Genomic DNA, 17,363 nt, shown 5'->3' on the forward strand with positions numbered 1-17,363 from the left:
TTGGTTTGTTTGTTTTTTAACATACGCGTCACCTTTCAAAATAAAACTGCACTTTAACCTTAATGGTAGCAGTAGAGAAACTGTTTTAAGAAACAATAGCCCCAAAATTATATCTTTTTGAGGACCCTGTAAGGTGGTGTGTGAAATTCTGTTAACTTCAGAGGGGGGTTACAGGTGTTAATTCACAAGATCAAGCCCTTAAACTTGTTTTGTTGGGTGACATATTGCTTGACGAACCTACCCCACCCTGTGTTCCCAAATCCTTCTAGTTTATGTTTATCGTTTGCCTATATGCAATTTTTCTTTCTTACAGAAGTTTCTATCTACTTTGGGAAGTAAATTTGAATGTATCTATCTATATCTCTGAAGGGCGGGACTATACCTTCTGCAAGTGGAGGGGAGCTCAGATCACTCAAACTCATCCTGGGGGTATTGTTGGCTCCGCTGCATCATTTCAGACAGAGGGATCCCACAGAGCTCAGGATACACAGGGTTGTACAGATGAGGCTGTAGTGAAGTAAAAGACCAGCTGCTCTCCATGGCAACATCACCTGCTGATGTCAAAGATCTCCTAATAGATATCAAAGGGGGGAATTAATAATGCTAAAAGCACCATTAATTCCTATTGAATCCTTCCATAGTTGCTAATGTCAGCCTCAGGGAATTCAGCCAATGGCAACACAGCTCCTGAAGGTGCTGTGTTGCTACAGAGGGGATTATCAGAGTATAGTAAAAGAACCAGCCACTTCTCCACGTGGATATCTTTTACCACCATGGAGTACACCTCCCTAAGTCACCCCAAAAAACTTCCCACTAGAGGAAACATTTGCTTGGAAAATTGACAATATTAATCTGGTGGATTTTCTGGGTCATTCTGCTTTCTTCCCTGGAAATTTGCCTTGGAAGAGAATGAGATAAATTTAAATTTGGAAACCATAATTGAATTAGACTGTCAGAAAATATTTGATTAGTCTTATAGATTCTGAAGTTAGCAAGCAGACAAGATCTATGATGCATAGAGTTCTTTTTCTCTGAGGTACTGAGAAAGTAGTATTTTTTCAGATTTCATATCTGTCGTTTACTTCTTTTTACACAGGAAGGGGTCAATGTCTGAAATCAGTAGGATCTGCAATCTCAAACTCATTTAATCTATAAAACACTTAAATATGCATATGCTCCATCCTGTTTAGAAATGTTGTTACAAAGTTTCTCCCTCCTAAATGAGGCTTTAATATACCATGGTTCCTCCCAGCTACATTAAACGCTTGACCATTTACACTGATTTGAGTACATTTCATATAGAATCGTGCCCTCATCCAATGCATGGAATGCACAGGTGTGATATATTGGCAATCTACACTAACAACCATCCACAGGAATGGGGAGGGGCTAACTCACAAGTTGAATGATACTTGCTTTTGGGTGGAAGGTTTCACACTGGGCGGACTACATAGCTCTCTAAAATGCATCTCTTCTGTAGAGGCCTCTACACTCTGCCAGAACTGCCAGATTGATGCCACATGCTTCTTTACAATAGATTCCATGTGTTCACCCACGTGCGCCAAGAAAAGAGTACCTGAACCTTAGAGGAAAGTTAGGCACAAGACTCAGATAGCTCTGGCTGCCAAAAAGACAGGTTGCATTGCAGCAGCATCTGAGAAAGCCATGACGACCACTTGTGGTGTTAAATTATGCATCAACTGGAGACTGTTGCCTGCAGGTACCCTGAGTGAAAGCGAGGAACAAACTTAATTACAAAGATGAGACTAACTGTGGTATTGTACCTTTCTCCTGAGCAGTAGCCACATTTAGAATGTTACACTCCTGGAAATTGAAAGAATATTTATATGACCTGAAAATACCTCACTAATTATCTATCTCCTGTCTAGTGTACTAGAGGTGTGCTAAGATTGCATCATTAGAGGAAACTGTGGTAATAACTAAGAGCTTGTGTATGCCTTTTACAAAAGTGAGCTAGAAAACCCACAAATATAAAGCCCTGTATGGTCAATTTTAACTAGTTTCATTTTTATAACCTCTAATTATTTTTTAACAGTGGGTGAATACCTGTAACTGTAGCCACTGGAGGCAACAGACATTGACCTTGGTACTGTGTCTGACCTATGTCTGTTAACAGGAGCAAGCACATAAGATTCAGTCTCTTACCAGAACCCCTGTGTATGACACCCACCAATACCACTGATCACTTATTAGCGGTATTGTGTAGGCTATAGGAAATGGGTTATAGGGGAGGGATTTTTCCCCTGTTATGGCTGTTCCAAGGCCCACTCCAACAATCTCTAGCATAGGAGGCATGGTAGGGGTAGCCTCATTTCCTGCAGCACTATAGGTACTCTCAGTGACAATGCTGCCCACAGCAGAGGTTGCAGTAACTTAGGACAACTCCTGGGCATCTGAGTTACATCAGGGCTGTTTCTGTCCATAAGCAGCTTAGGATCAGGAAAGCAGAAGTCATAAGGCTTAAGCCATCTTTGTCCTTCATCCCTGCACCTCTGTAAAGTCCAGCATAGATTCTGACCCTAGCTTTCTTCAGGGACTTGGAACAAAGTTTAGAGGGTGCTTCACAACACTATTAGGTCAGTAGCCACAATTCACACAAATTGTTTTATGATCCTCACAACAGTTTGTGAATTGTATGCTCCTAAAGTGGATAATGGAATGTTTATATCAGACTGCATTTGGTACTGTAGTTTGGAGCGTATTAGATTAACCTGGCATATTTGTGTTTTGGAATGAAGTCAATGATTATATAAATCATAAATGATTCGAACATGCTTGGTTTTACATCTACAAGAACACAATGATATCCTATTGTTAAACATGTAGGAAAGCTTTGAGATATTATAGCAATATTAGCAATTAAGACTATCCTCAAAGAAAGACATAACATAACATAAGCCTCACATAACAATGGCTTACATTCTGTTTCCCAAGCACAGAGCTCTGAGAATCAATACACACAGGTTGGATTCATCGCACAGTATACATAGTGTACAGTCAGCAGAGGGCAGCGGAAAGTGACTTTTTTTTAAAGTGTTATTTTCACTTGTTTCTAAACTATAGGATTCTACTATCCTTCAATTGCATCTGAAAATCTTTTGGGACCGATTCTGATCTCACTGATTTATAGCACACAGTAGAATTACTCTGAATTAACCCAGGTCCCTTATGTACATCTGTTAGCTTTTTCCTGTTTATTCAAGATGATATACACATCAAAGTGAGTAAACTGGAAAATAACTTTAGGATATGATTTGTAAAACTGTCTTGTCTTTTGCACCTGCAAAGTTGCTGTTCATTTTTGTATCTGCATACCAGATAGAATCTAAAGCTTTAGACATTCTTCTTCAAATTCCCCACCTCACTATTCTACCGCTGTAGCAACTGTCACAATTGTAGCGAAGGTAGGAGTGCCAAAGTAGACAGGCTGCTGGTAGATACCTGCATTTTGGCCACCATGTTGTCTGTACCTGCTCTGAGCCACTATCTTTTTCTATGCCTTGTTGCATTAGTCCCATTAAAGTGGGCTGACTTATCACATAGGGAGAACTACAATGGTCTATGCTTAGAAATAGACACTTTAGATATTTTGCCAGAGTATGTCCTGCTCCAGAGTGCAAAATTCTAGGAAAAAAAATCACCATTGCACATAGGATATTAGCCTATAAAACTATTTATGTATATGGATATGACCGAGAGAAATACACAATTGACAACTATTGTAGCACAGATCTTTCATCTGACTCCTGACCCCTGACTTCTGATACATCATGATGTTGTACTAAACCAGACATTATCATGTACAGCTATTTTTTGACCTTGATTCCTTTTCTACTGTTTGGCCATTAAATAAGAATAATCACATTTTATAGTGGTAAATTTTCAAAACAAAGAGGGAAAACAACTCCCATTGCTTTGAACAGTCACAGATAAAGATCAATAACATTAAGGAAACATTTGATTAAATAATAGACAAAACAACATGAAAAACACTAGACTCTGCCATAGAAAGCCAAAATACAATTTATATTCTGCAGTATCAAAAGGAAATAGAATTGAAATCTTAATTATCTGCAGGACAACATTCATACCAATTTACTACATGATTATTTCAGTTAACATTTTATTTGTGTCATCCTCCATGTGTGTATGATGTTGATTTTCATAAGGGCAAAACCAGAGTACTGTAATTGCATGGGTCAATGTACAGTTTTCCACTCCATTTCATCATCCATATTTTGTATCTCTTAGACACTTGATTCCTGCTCTTTACTAGCGTAGTATTTAATTAGACAGTCACTGACAATCATCCATGTTTTAAAAGTCAGAAAATTAGTATATGTATTGTATAAAAGCAAAAGGTAACCTCCCTCCCCTGTTTTGTTCTGTAGAAAGTCCCAGAAGGTGCATCATTAGGATTTTCAAGCTTTCCTCAGGTTTCCGAAGTCCATCATTACAGTCATTAAGAATACGATTTCTGCAAGCCCTCAAGGAGGTAAGAAAATTTGACCACACAACATTTCTTATTAAACTTTTCTTAAAGCTAAGAACAATCAGATTAAAATAATCATTCAATTTCCTTAACCTCTGTTACTAGCAGCACTTAAGACTGTTAAAATAAGTTATTTTAAAATCTAATTTACTTTTCCACATTAAGAGCACAATCCCACAAACAAATACTATGGAGGACAGGCAACTTCAGTTTTCTTTAGAGTCCGTTTCACTTTCTAGGCTCAAATGCACTGGCATAATGCTGCAGTGTTAGAGTTTCAAATACTACAGAGGAAAGTTTATATCCAAACATTTTTTTAAAGTAATAGAATTTAAAATAAAGCTTCATAGAAATATTATTGTTTAATCTTATATTTTGTAAACCTTTGATTTTAGAAAACCTAAAATTTCAGGTTGATATATTGAACCTAACATATGCTCACTGATGTCAGTGGAAAGACTTCCATTGACTTCAGTGGGCTTTTAATCAGGCTCATTGTGCATGTCCCTATGATAACAAATAATTGGCCACATGAAGCAAAGACGAACACTCAACTCACTGGCATTTCTCTGTCTGTAAACGTGAAGACTTTGGAATGCACCCTAACAAATCCAAAATTTCAGGGAATGTTCTAGTTATCAATGGGCAAACCCTAATGATTTCAATGTAAATCAAAAGCACCAGAAAGCCTGAAAACCAGGGCCTCCACATTGCCAGAAGAGGAACGTCTCTGCCACCTGCTACTGTTACCTACACACATCAGGAGCAACAGCTTAACTGGTGGGGCCATTGTAACCTGAACTCTAACAGAAAGAAAGGAGCATTAGGGTATGTCTACACCACAGCTAGGAGCCAGCTTCCCAGCATGAGTGAACAGACTTGTGGTAGTGGGGCAGCTTGGGCTTTCAAAGTTGGGAGGGAGGGTGGCAGCTTGAAAGCCCAAGCTCCAGCCTGAGTGGCAATGTCCATACTGCTATTTTTAGTGCTCTAGCTTGAGCAAGTTCATCTACCTGGGCTGGGAGGCTCACTTCCAGCTGCAGTGTAGACATACCCTTACAAGCAGTGCTTGTAAAGGGGGAAGCAGGAAGTGAGGATAGTATGCAGGGAGCCCATGGTGGGTGCAATGTACTTGGCCTACACATGCTATTAATTGTGCGACCTTCTAGAATATCTCCTCTCTATCAGAACAGGTAACAAAACATACATAAAATTTCTCGTCAAGCTTTTGCCCATCAAAGCAATCAGGCATTTGATGGAGGTGAGAGGAAACTTTCAGTCAATCTTCTCCATCAGGGCATAGGCTACTATTAGCTCCATTGTTTGCCAGCTCTTTATACTAGAAAATGGTGCTGTGTATTTTCATCCTGCACCCAAGATTCACTCTACCCTTCACCCAAGAACACAAAGAATCTTTGCAATCCAAACAGAACAAAACCCACACTTTTGAGGTTCAATTTTTTTCTACTGCAGCCACTCCAGCCACTGCATTTAACAGCACTGCCTATTGAATGCAGATTGTGGTAATACACAAGCCAATGGACATTCAGCTCTTGCCCAACTTTCTGAGAAAAAAAATAATTATTTAGTCAACAGCCAACATACTTGATGTGCCCTATAGACATTATTAACTTAATGTTTGTACATGTTGAAAATGTGAAGTGCTATAGAGTATTTATTTTTACTAATATAATTAAAATTAATAGGAAATGTAGCTAGAACATTCAGAAACATTCATGATAATAAATAAGGCATTCCTTGGAGGAAAAGCTAACAGACAGCCCTTCAGCTACATCAGTGGTTAGAATCTCTTGCAGATAGGCAATGATGAACTATGCATGTGACACGATGTCTATATCTCAATTACCAAATTTTCTGTTAGGGTCCACAGAGGGGCCAAAAACTGAATGAACATGGAAGAGACTACTGGATTTCATTGGGAACAGGTGGGTGGTCAGCATTTTGGAAAAATCAGGCAACATACATGGCTACTTAAATATGGGTTTAGGAGCTTAAATTCAGCCACCTATTCCTTGGGAAATATTAGGCATGGTGCCATTTAATTTCAAGTCAGTCATAAATCGGGGCAGCACAAAGAAGAGGGAACTAATTTCTGTGCTCAGAAGCTGGCAAAGAAGACAGAACTGTATAAGACAACGTATCCCTAGAGCAACTCAGCATGACACGACTGTTTCTCTTTCACTTCTTATAAGTTTTGCTTTTGTTGTGGTTGGTCACACAACAGTTCCATTAAAGTGAGCCTTTAAGGATGGGATATTCAAAAAGGACTTCAGGGGCTAGGGTGCCCAGCACTTCTCATTGACTAATTTCCCTTAGCCCCCTTTTGAAAATTCCAGTCTTCAGGCACATACGATTTTCAAGTCAGCAGGTTGTTTTCCCTTTAATTAGGACCCTTGGTTTATTTTTAGATCTTTTAGAAATTGCTGTGTTTTCCTTGGAACATCTGTCTCTGCTGTGAAAAAATGGCAATATTGTTGCCTCACTCGACAGTCTGCTGTTGAAGAATAACACTAAAAGAAATTTTGGAGAGTTCTGTAATATGATTAATTGGCTTTAGTTTACATTGCACACATATTTTCCTTTGACAGCTTTCCATTATAGTGCATGGTGCTGCTTAGGTAACATGCACCTTCTACGCATAAGAAGAGTTAAGAAGATGATGCTCTTGCTGATGTGTCCAAAGTTCTAGAATTGAAGTTGTGGCTTTATTTTGTAAAACCAGGTTTTTCCTTATACCATCTACACCTTTTTGCCTAATATTTGTTTGTGATACTTAGGCCAGTGCTCTGATTGATGCATCTGTCCAGCTATTTATATCATGCCCATTATTATAGTATCCAAGTGTCCCTGATGTAATAAATAATGCTTTTACTCCTGCTGCTGCTTGCAGTCATCTAGGATTCACCAGGTACCTCCCCACTCCTAAAGGTTTACCACACTGCCCCTGCTACTGTCCCAGAGGTGGTGATGGTGACCTAGCACTATCCCCACTTTCAGTGCTGGTGATTTTGATTTTAGTTCTCTTCTTCTTTACCAAACTCTACCTACATCCCTTTCCAACTCCCAAATGTAAAGAGATTTTGTAAAGTGTCTGCACAAATGCCTTGCATGCAAACTCTCATGTGACTATTTACATGCACATTCCTGACACCAACTCTTTCTGCAGACATTCTGGAGTTCATCTGAATCAAGGACAGTGAATCAGAAGGATTGTGAAAAAATTATTAAATAGTGCAGAATCTAGAGCACACTCCTGCATGACCCCACTTGATATGTCCTCCCAGTTTCATAGTGAACCATTGATAATATTCTTTGAAAACAGTCTTTCATCCAGCTGGGTGCCTACCTTATACTAATTTCATCTAGTTCACTTATGAGAGAGGCTGTTGACACAGTCCCACATAAAGTACTAAGAACTGTAAAAACCACAGAGTGACTGCCCCCAAAATCTTGCACTCTGGTTATTTTAGGATTTTATACTGTAACCAGTTTACCATAGTATCTGAAGTGCAGAACCTCCAAGGTATTTAGGCATCTAATTCCCACTGGGAGTTACTCACCTAAATACCTTGGATGATCTGGGTTTGAGTGTCTCACACATCAGTCAGAATGGCAGGGTCCCTAGTGGACTACATGGAGTCTCTGGCTCTTTTCCTTTCAATCAAAACAGAAGCATTTTAAAAGCCAGGGTTTTAATGAGGTGTGAACTCAATTCATTTCATATCTACCACAAGGAGATGGAGATTAGTTTTTGTGCGTGTTATATTGCCTTTTTCTATATATTGACTTGTTTATACTTGGATTAAACTCTCAAATGCTTTAGTTTATTTCAAGAGGATTAAGGAATATCAAAATGCTATCTGCCTTATTTTCAGAGTGTTTTGCAGCTTTGGGGGGGGGGGGGTATGTGCAGAAAAATGACATTTGTGTCATAACAGTATGAATAATGTTTTATGAACAGAGATCCAGGAGGATATCAATAATTGACAAGTAAACACAGCCCAGTAAGTCTCATCTTCATTGTGGCAGGTCTCAGTGGGGATCATTGTTGTCTCCTGAGAAACACTGCAAAAAAAAGCTGAAATCAACTCATCTTAGCCTCTCGAAATTAAGTGACCCCATGGTATTAATTTAAGAAAATTAAAATATGAAGCTCAAGACTGTACTATTTCCTTTCTAGTTATTCACATTTTCTTCCTGTAATTGCTATCTGTCATTTGGAAGAAGCCCAGTGTCTAGAGTAAGAGTAGAAATTTAAAAGCATTTTGCTTTGTTTTTAAAAGCTGCAGAGTAAAGCATTTTGACCTTTTTGTGATTTGGGGACGGCTGTTATCAAGCAGAGCTGGGTGTGAAACTGTCCTTAAGGTTCACTGATTTTCAAGCTCGCAGATCTTCCACAAACATTCAAGATTATGTGCAAGATTTATCACACTTAGAAACAATATTGTCAAAGCTTGACAAGTATTTGTCACTCCCTGGCTTCAGGAGAAATTTTAGTGCAACGAAATTCCAAAACGTTTCCTTTAGATGGGCTGTTTTTTACCACATAATTGGAGTGAGATGGTATTTGTGTGTGATTGGCAGAGGCGACCATCCCAAAAGCTCCCCAAAATCCATTTACTCTTATTTTTCAGGCTTGGGTAGGAACAAGGAAAAGATTTATACACCCCCACAAAAGTGGCTGCCCTCCTCCCTAGTCCCCACCCTCCATCTCCAGGTCAGTGGCATTTGATAGTTCTATTTTGAGGCCATTTTTCGGGAACCCTTTTAAGGTTCTTCTGTCACTGAGCCATGTAGGAGCCCAGCCTCCTTTCCCTATTAGCCAGGGATAATCTCTTAATGTACAGGGCCTCCGCAAAGTTACCCACAGGCCCTGGGAGTTTTAAATAATCACAGACTCCACCCTCAAGAAAGCAAACGGGATTTAGGGTACACAGAGCAGCTGTATGGAACGTCACTGTGAAGATTCTTGACCTTCAGGCTATTAATTGTCTGCTGTGGCCAAACCATGCAGCTTTGGCCAGCTTTGCAACTTGTACCACGACAAAGCCAGAACACGGCCTATAGACAGTAACACAGAGGTCGTCAATAGGCAGACTATGGGCCAAAGCCGGATCACCAGATGCCTTGGAATGGACCCCAAAATCTTTTTTAATTATTATTTTCTCTGGAGTCTGGACCTTGACTATACCTTGATCAAGAAATCTGGACCTTGTAAATAAATAAATAAATAAATAAAAATTTGACTACCGCTGCAGTAATGCAATAATCTAATGCTTCTTAGGCTCAGGCCTGTATTTGTTGTGCACCCCAAGCTTCCAGACTTTTCCTGGAGAATAGTGCATGCACACGAATTCCAGAAGTGGGTCCTTTCTTTGATTCTCTTTTTTAAAGTACCTGCACACATACCTCCCTAGCATATATTATCATAAGCATACAGTAGACTTTCATAGCCACAGCATAAAAATCTTAAAAATGGAGACCATTACTTCATGATTTAGAGACTATTTGGCATTGTCTCCTTCTAGCGTTCTTGACTTGGCTTCTCTTTTGCCCTTGTGCGCTCTCTGCTTTTAAATCCAAGCCAACAGCTGTGGCCACAAATTTGGCACGGAGTGTGCTGTGGACCCAGATGCCAAGCTCTTGAACAGATTTTTTTTTCCCAGGAACAGATTCAGGGTCTATGACTGCTGCCCCCTGACTGGTTCCTTGGCAGGTTTTCTGGCTAATTTGATTGTTGGCAGTGTGGCTGTGTTCTTGACTCTGTGGATAATATCAGAATTCCCCCTAAGGGTGACAAAGGTTGGCTTGATAGCATGTTTGAGTATCCTTTATCTCTGAGGAAGTGTGACCTGCAACATAGCAAAGATTAAGATTTTTCTAAGATCTAAGGTTTCATTAAAAAAAAAGAAGAAACTATTTTCATGGTAGATAGTCCTGCATGCTGCTAGCACAGATGTCTGCATGCGTTCAGGGAGCCCCAGTGGTGCAGCTGGTATCAGACTGACTATACTCCATGCCCAGCCCCAGACTGACTTAGTGCCCCTCCTGCAAGATCCATGTCCTGTGGGACAGTGGTTCTCAATCTTTATGGGTTCAGGCCCCCTTTGTAAACACTGGTGTCATTTTGCAACCCAGAAACCCTCCAAGACACACCCAGACCCACTGACTTCCCCCAGGGGGGCCCATAGAGTGGGGGAAGCTCAGAGGTAAGATTCCAGATGCTCCAGCAAGATATGAACAGCTGGGGAATCTGCCCATCAGCAACTCAAAGGAAGGATGGTGAGCCAAGACATCTCCCCCAAATATACAGATCCCCCATTCCTGGGGGCAGAAGATAAGAGTTGGGGATAGATGTGGGGTCCTGGAGGTGAAGTGAGGAGAGTGAAGGATCTAGGGGTGTAGTGAGGAAAGAGTTGGGGGTTTGGTGGTGTCTGGAGAAGGAATTGGGGAAAAGAGGGTTGTAGTGCTGCAGTGTGGGGCTGAGGGAATGATATGGGGCAGATAGGTCTGAGGGATGGGCAGCAAACCACCACCTCTCCAAAAAACACACGGCCCCCACACATGGCCCATGGGGGGGCAGAGACTAAAGGAGTGGGGAAATTTGAGGTCCTGGAGGTGAAGTGGGCTGGGGGTATGGTGTTACCTGCCTATGGTGGCAGGGGTTCATTGGGAACCCAATACTTACTTGAGAACATAACTGCTCCCTCCCAGCTTCCGTACTGCAGGGCTGGTTGGGCTTGGCTCCCTGCTTCAGGAGTTGCAATGTGGGGTGCAGCACCACTCATTCATATTTGACCCATGTGGCACCTAGTTGTCATGATGTTGGGGTGGCTGGGCCAAACGTGAGGGGGCTGTGACCCCAGGTGCCAGATCACAATGCTCAGAGTGGGGAGCTGAGCCCAGCCATCCCCATGACCCTTTGACCCATTCTGATGACCCAATTTTGAGTCACAAGCTGTGGGTTGAGAAACACTCCCAGAGAATGTCCTGTAATGGAGTGTGCCAGCATCCACTGATTCTGAACACTGTTTTGAAATTCATGATGGGATTGTTTAGTTTATGTTTTGTTTTGTCCCCATTTTGGAGACTACTGACATTAAGCAAGTAGTATGGAGAGCGTCAAGAGAAGTTCCCCTGTTTATACAGAGAGCTTGGTGTGAGAAAATCCCACTGGCTGGCATAACTTTGACAGAAACTCTACAATAGGAACTTCAGACAGTTTCTTCCCAGAACTCCTTCCAGAGGAGGGAATGATTTGACCCCAATATTAAAATTCACTCATTTGATAGCCAATGGGCCAATATACAATAGTAATATGATCTGTAATCATAGTCCTGTGAAAAGTCTACTAGGCATATATTGTACCCATTATGCAGCTATATGACAGCAGTGTGAAGACTATCACAATAATGAAAATTGCTTTAACCCCTGCTCTCCCCCCCCCCCCCCAAAAAAAAAAACCAAACCACCACATCAGTCCACTTCAGCCTTACAAAGTCAGGACCACATTTTTTTTCAGATATGCATCCCCAGACCTCTTGGAGTTCCACACACAACAAACATGGCAATTTGCTCTTCTGTGTTTTATTCTGGTTACAACGAAAGCCAGGGAGTGCTAATTACCGAAAATCTTCCCAATGTTCCCACCACCAAGGAGTGGCCAAACATATTCCATTCATCCAAAAGCCCAGAAAGCACCCATTTGTGCCATTGTTGCCTTGTGGCATTAGCAAGTCAGTTTTAACTGGATAAAGCAACAGCTAGTTGTATCCATTAAAGAACTAATGTTTATTTAAGCAACAGCACTGAAGCATAATCTAATCTAGGAGAAGGGAAAAAACAATAAAGGAACTTTTTTCATGTGACAATGAAACTAGCGTGCCACCCACGCATAACAGCAAGTGGTGGGATGTTATATTACATGGGACAATACTATCAATTGTTCCGGAAGCAGATCCACAGCCGGAAAACACCAACAACCAGGCCTTTGAGACAGAGAAATGTCAAGTGAGTAGAGCTCATGTTTGTCCCAGGGTATGAGACACACAAGGTGGGTGGGGTCAGATCTTTTACTGGGCAGCTTCTGAAAGGGACCTGAAAAGCAGCTCCGTGTAGCTTGAAAGCTTGTCTCTTTCACCAAGGTCCAATAAAAGATATTACCTCATCCACTTTGTCACTCCAAAAGAGAGTAGAGACAGTAGCAAGCAATCCAACCGAGTATTAGATGAGCCTGTAAAATTGTAATCCAAGTCAAAAGATGCTAAAATACCTGCTTAACACACCTCTAGCAAAGGGCTGTCTACTAGAAAAAGGAGCAAATCCTGAGACAGGCTATTACCCAATCAGACTTTCCCTTTCAAGAAATTACACGAGACTATTCTCACTACCATATATATTGAAAATATGTTACTTAAAAGGAAACAGAAAATGGACTTTCACTAGATAAGGATACTTCCTTATCTCACAGTGGTAAGGAGAGATTATATACATTCATGTTTCTAAAAGTGTTTTGAGATCTTTGGATGGAGGCTGCAAAATAAGTGCCAGATATTACGAATATTAGTGTATTCTTGAACAGCTGTCAGTTGTTGACAAGATTTGTTTTTTTAAGAGAAGTGATGGTAGCCAATTTCAAAGAAATGGTCTGACATATTGGTGGACCAAGCATGAAACATTCTCTCTACGGAGTCAAATCTGGCTGTGGATGTGCTGAACAGGTGGTTGGATGCAGCTGAAAGCCCACTGTAGTTACACAAGTAGAAGATGGAAATTAGAGTAACTTTTGCAAGTAAAGGTTTCTGAGCAAAGATTCTGCACCTTCCCCAGCCTGAGAGTCTGATTTATGTTTACATTATCTGGGCACAGACTGGAGGAATACTCCAAAGGAGCCATTTTATCCTACACACAAGCAAAACTCATTTTAACACTCACATATGTTTTCCATTTATTCAGGCAGCATTCAAAGATGTGGACTGTAACGTACTGCATTTTTCTTTACGCAAAAGATTTCTCAGGGAAGAGTCTGAAAGTAGTTACACACTTTGCCGGAACTTGACTTGAATGCAATTGATACAACACATTTCAATTGAATCCATTTACACTCTGCTACAAAGTTTCACCTAATAGCCACCTAAGTTGTTAAAATCAGAGTGATATGTTTTTCAGAGCATTCTGCCAAAATTGTGCTTTCCGAGCGCCTGAGCTTTAGAGTAGAGAGTTTTTACATCCTTGTTAGAACTCCACAATAGTTTTAAAGTACCTTGGTCATAAAAGACAACTCCAAACTATCTCCTTCATATTGTATGTTGGTTTAGAAAAATGCTTGACCGTGACTCTCTCGCCTGGAATTCTCGCCTAGTTGCTGCAGCTGATTAGAATATTCAGTAATTAAATTTGATCTAAGACTACATCCTACACAAGATAATGAGCACCTCCTTAGTGATGCTGAGTGCTTTTAACTTCTACTACCTTCAGCTGGGATTGAGGGCACTCCGCACTTTAAATCTTTAGTGAGCAACAATATAAAAATCCACTGTCTCGTGTACTGCATTAGCTACTATAGGGTCCACTGCATTGTCATCTGAAAAGTAAATAGGCAAGATCCTGCGGTCTTATGCAAGCAAAGCTCCTATTGACATCACTGGACATTTTAGTTAAAGGATTGCTTTGAAACTTAATAATTTGCACCTTTAATTTGTCTTGTTACTTACATACAGTGGGTAAAATCCTGGCCACATTGAAATCAGTGGCAAAACTATCATTGAATTCAATGGGGCCAGGATGTCACTGTCTTTCATCCTGCTATATCCCAAGGCATTTTATAAAGTACAGACCCAATCTCACAGTCATTGTTCGAGTGAAACTCCCATGATTCACCTTAGTAGGAAAGATCAGGCACTATCCAGTCACTCAAGTGTACTGTAACTTGAATCAGCTTTGTCATGATCAGATAGAGTCACTGCCAGGAAGGGGAAGATAGACAGGAAGGATTCTTGACCATGGTTGGGCTTGGCAAGGATTCAGATTCTGACTGAGAACAGATTGTCCAACAGAGCCTCACAGAGGGGAGCAGCTGAAGCTACCCCAGTAATGGCTCCTGCTTATTTGTGGGGAGAGAAGTCTAGAGTAAGGAAGGGTTAGGTGAAAAGGAAAGAAGAGTGAAAGAAAGGGGGAATTAAAGAAGGTGAGTGTGCATTAAAGATAAGAAGGAATGCATGTAAAAAAAGAGGGTGTGTGTGAAGTGAGAGCAATAAAACAAACAACTTGCTTAGCTTAGCTGTAATAGCAACATACCTATTTTGGTCATGGAGATGCAGTTTCCCATTTTCCAGCTGCTGGTCCACAGTATTCCCCATTGTAGGAGGGTGATTGATTAGTCCTCTAGACAGGTCTCTGAATTTTCCCCTTGAGGGAACAGAGTCCACATAAGATTTCTGGAATTTTCATTTCAGTTCAAAACTTCTACCTAGTATTTTTACTTGGTCAACGACCTCTTCCCAATATGCCCTCCCTCCACCCAAACCGGTCTACCTTTTCTCCTCTCTGTGGTGTAATAGCACATCTCCGGTCTCCTAACCTTTTACCCTCATTTCCAAGGGTTTTTGTCCTTTCTCTGTGGCATTGCTGGGCAGCCCTCCTTTTCCAGCCCCAAAGACTCGGTTTTGTTATAAGCAGCTGTCTGCCCTCATACCCCACTTCATTTTTCCCAGAGATACTTCCTTACATCCCCAATCTCTTAGAGCTTCTTAACTGGTTCCCCAGTACACAAATCCCTCCCAGGGTCCTTCTGTGTGTTTAAGCCTTCTCTATAACAGCTCTTCCTCCCCAATAGCTGCCCTGCCCACCCCACCCAGCCGCCTCCACAGTCTCACTACTGAGAGCTCAGTCATTTCTCATTTTCCCCCCTGATTGCAGGTTGGGAATTGGTCTGAACCAGCTACTTCAACAAGTGCCACCTTACATCGCATGCACCTGCAAATCTCCCAATAAAGGGGACGCAGGTTTAACTTATATACAATCATCCTGTCACATGACTGATATTGGATCCACATTCTACAGCAGGGCTTAGTCTCAGCTTGGTCATGTGATCCTTCTGGTGAACTACAAATCACAGTCTGCCTGTTCTTCAATGACCAAACCTTGGTAGAGCGCTGGCTAGACTAGAGAGTAGATGAATAAATTGATTTTTTGGATTCACTGGCAGTTATGAAAAAAATCAGGGAAAAAATGGTCATACTGAAAATAAAATTTTTCAAAGGTTTCAGCAAAATATCTAAAACATTGCATTTTTGGTCAAATGAACCACCCAAAACAGAATATTTTGTTTTTGTCACTATTTTAATGTTTTTCATATTTAAAAAGAAATCAAGCTTTAAGGAAATTTCTAAAAGTTGCTTCGAAAAAGGTCAAAATGAATTGTTATTTGTAGATTTTGAGTCCCCCCCACAAAACAAACCATTTGATAAAATCAGCATGAGTTCACAAAATGTTTGTGTGACCAAATCTTTATTTTTCACTGAAAAAACGTTTTGATCAAAAATGTTCACCTAGCTCTAGACTGAATACAAGCCACAGCTACCCTTAAAGGGGACAGACTGCCCTGTAACTTTAGCCTGCCCACAATAATAGCAAAAATAAATAAGAAAATAGAAAGGGAGAGATGGGACACACATGCACATACATGCTCCAAAAGAAGGGGGCAAGAATCCAGCAACCTCCTGGCATGGAGAGAAAATGTAGTGCACTCTTTAGATCCTCTCTTGTGTTAGGACGGTCTTCGAAGGCATTCAGATGTTACCATGATGGGTACCTGAAAAATACCTAGCAAAAGAGAGAGAAAGAAAGTGTGAAATCAGAAAAAGAGTGATTGAGAGAGGGTGAAAGTGAAATTAGGGAGAACAAGTGGAAGGGGAGAGAGATTGCGAAATCAGAGAAGAGCAGACTGTGAAAGGAAAGCGAGAATTCATTCTAGTCTCCATGCCCCCCTCACTCAGTTATGACCAAGAGAAAAAATGGAGAGAGAAAGAGGGGGAGTCAGTGTGAGAGAGCATGAAAGGAGTGAGGGGGTGGTTATTGGCAGTGGGAAGACAGACAGAAAGCTTGGGTGAGGTTTCAGATCATGGTACTGTGCAACATTCTCTTCAGGGACTAGAACTCCATATATGGGACAGGCAGACCCTCAGCCTTACTGCTGGCCTCACCTGCTTGTTATCCATCTCTGTCTAGGCCACCAACACCACATTCAGATGTATACTACTTGCGTGAATCCGTATTCAAGTACAATAATGTTAAACAAAAGTTAACAAGCTGGTAAAAAGGATGAGGAGAGGGAAACTACAGTAGATGTCAGAAGCTGGAGATAAAATCAACTGTGCAGCGGGTATGAGGTGAATTGGTGAAAGAGGACTGGGTGGAACTGGGGGCAATAGTACATCTTCTCCTGGTGCCCAGAATTCTTGACTGCAGTCTCCCTGATCAGCAATTTATTTAAGCATGATCCAATAGTACTGACTGTACATACTCTGAATTAGGCATATTTGTACAAAACTTCACTGAGTTATGGGACAATGGTAATTTCATCATTACTTCAAAACAGAGGATTGTTCAGCTGCAGATAGACTCTTCCCTCATATGTTGCCTATTACAAGGATAACATACAGAACACATATAGTATGCCCTGCTTCATAGACCTAAATTGTGATTTCTCCTTGAGGACTGGAAAAAAAAAAACAAAAAAAACCTCTCTCCATGCAGTTGGTTAATCCTGATTTTCAATCATTTGCCCTAATATTTTGGTGTGCTGACATATTTGTTTTTGTTTTTAAATGAT

The 17,363-nt window shown here is 40.8% G+C and overlaps 1 long non-coding RNA gene across 1 annotated transcript in view; it reads right to left on the reverse strand.

The window, feature by feature from the left end:
• Positions 1-16,343, reverse strand: part of LOC135984097 (uncharacterized) — a 34,712-nt gene extending 18,369 nt beyond the window's left edge. Inside the window, exons 1-2 of the long non-coding RNA XR_010602006.1 lie at positions 16,215-16,343; positions 14,828-14,938 (exon numbers count right to left, since the gene is read on the reverse strand). This is a non-coding gene — a long non-coding RNA (uncharacterized LOC135984097). The remainder of the gene's footprint in view (positions 1-14,827; positions 14,939-16,214) is intronic.
• Between the last annotated feature and the right edge of the window lie 1,020 nt (positions 16,344-17,363).

The sequence above is a fragment of the Chrysemys picta genome, chromosome 5 (assembly GCF_011386835.1).
Source record: "Chrysemys picta bellii isolate R12L10 chromosome 5, ASM1138683v2, whole genome shotgun sequence".
NCBI lineage: Eukaryota > Metazoa > Chordata > Testudines > Emydidae > Chrysemys > Chrysemys picta.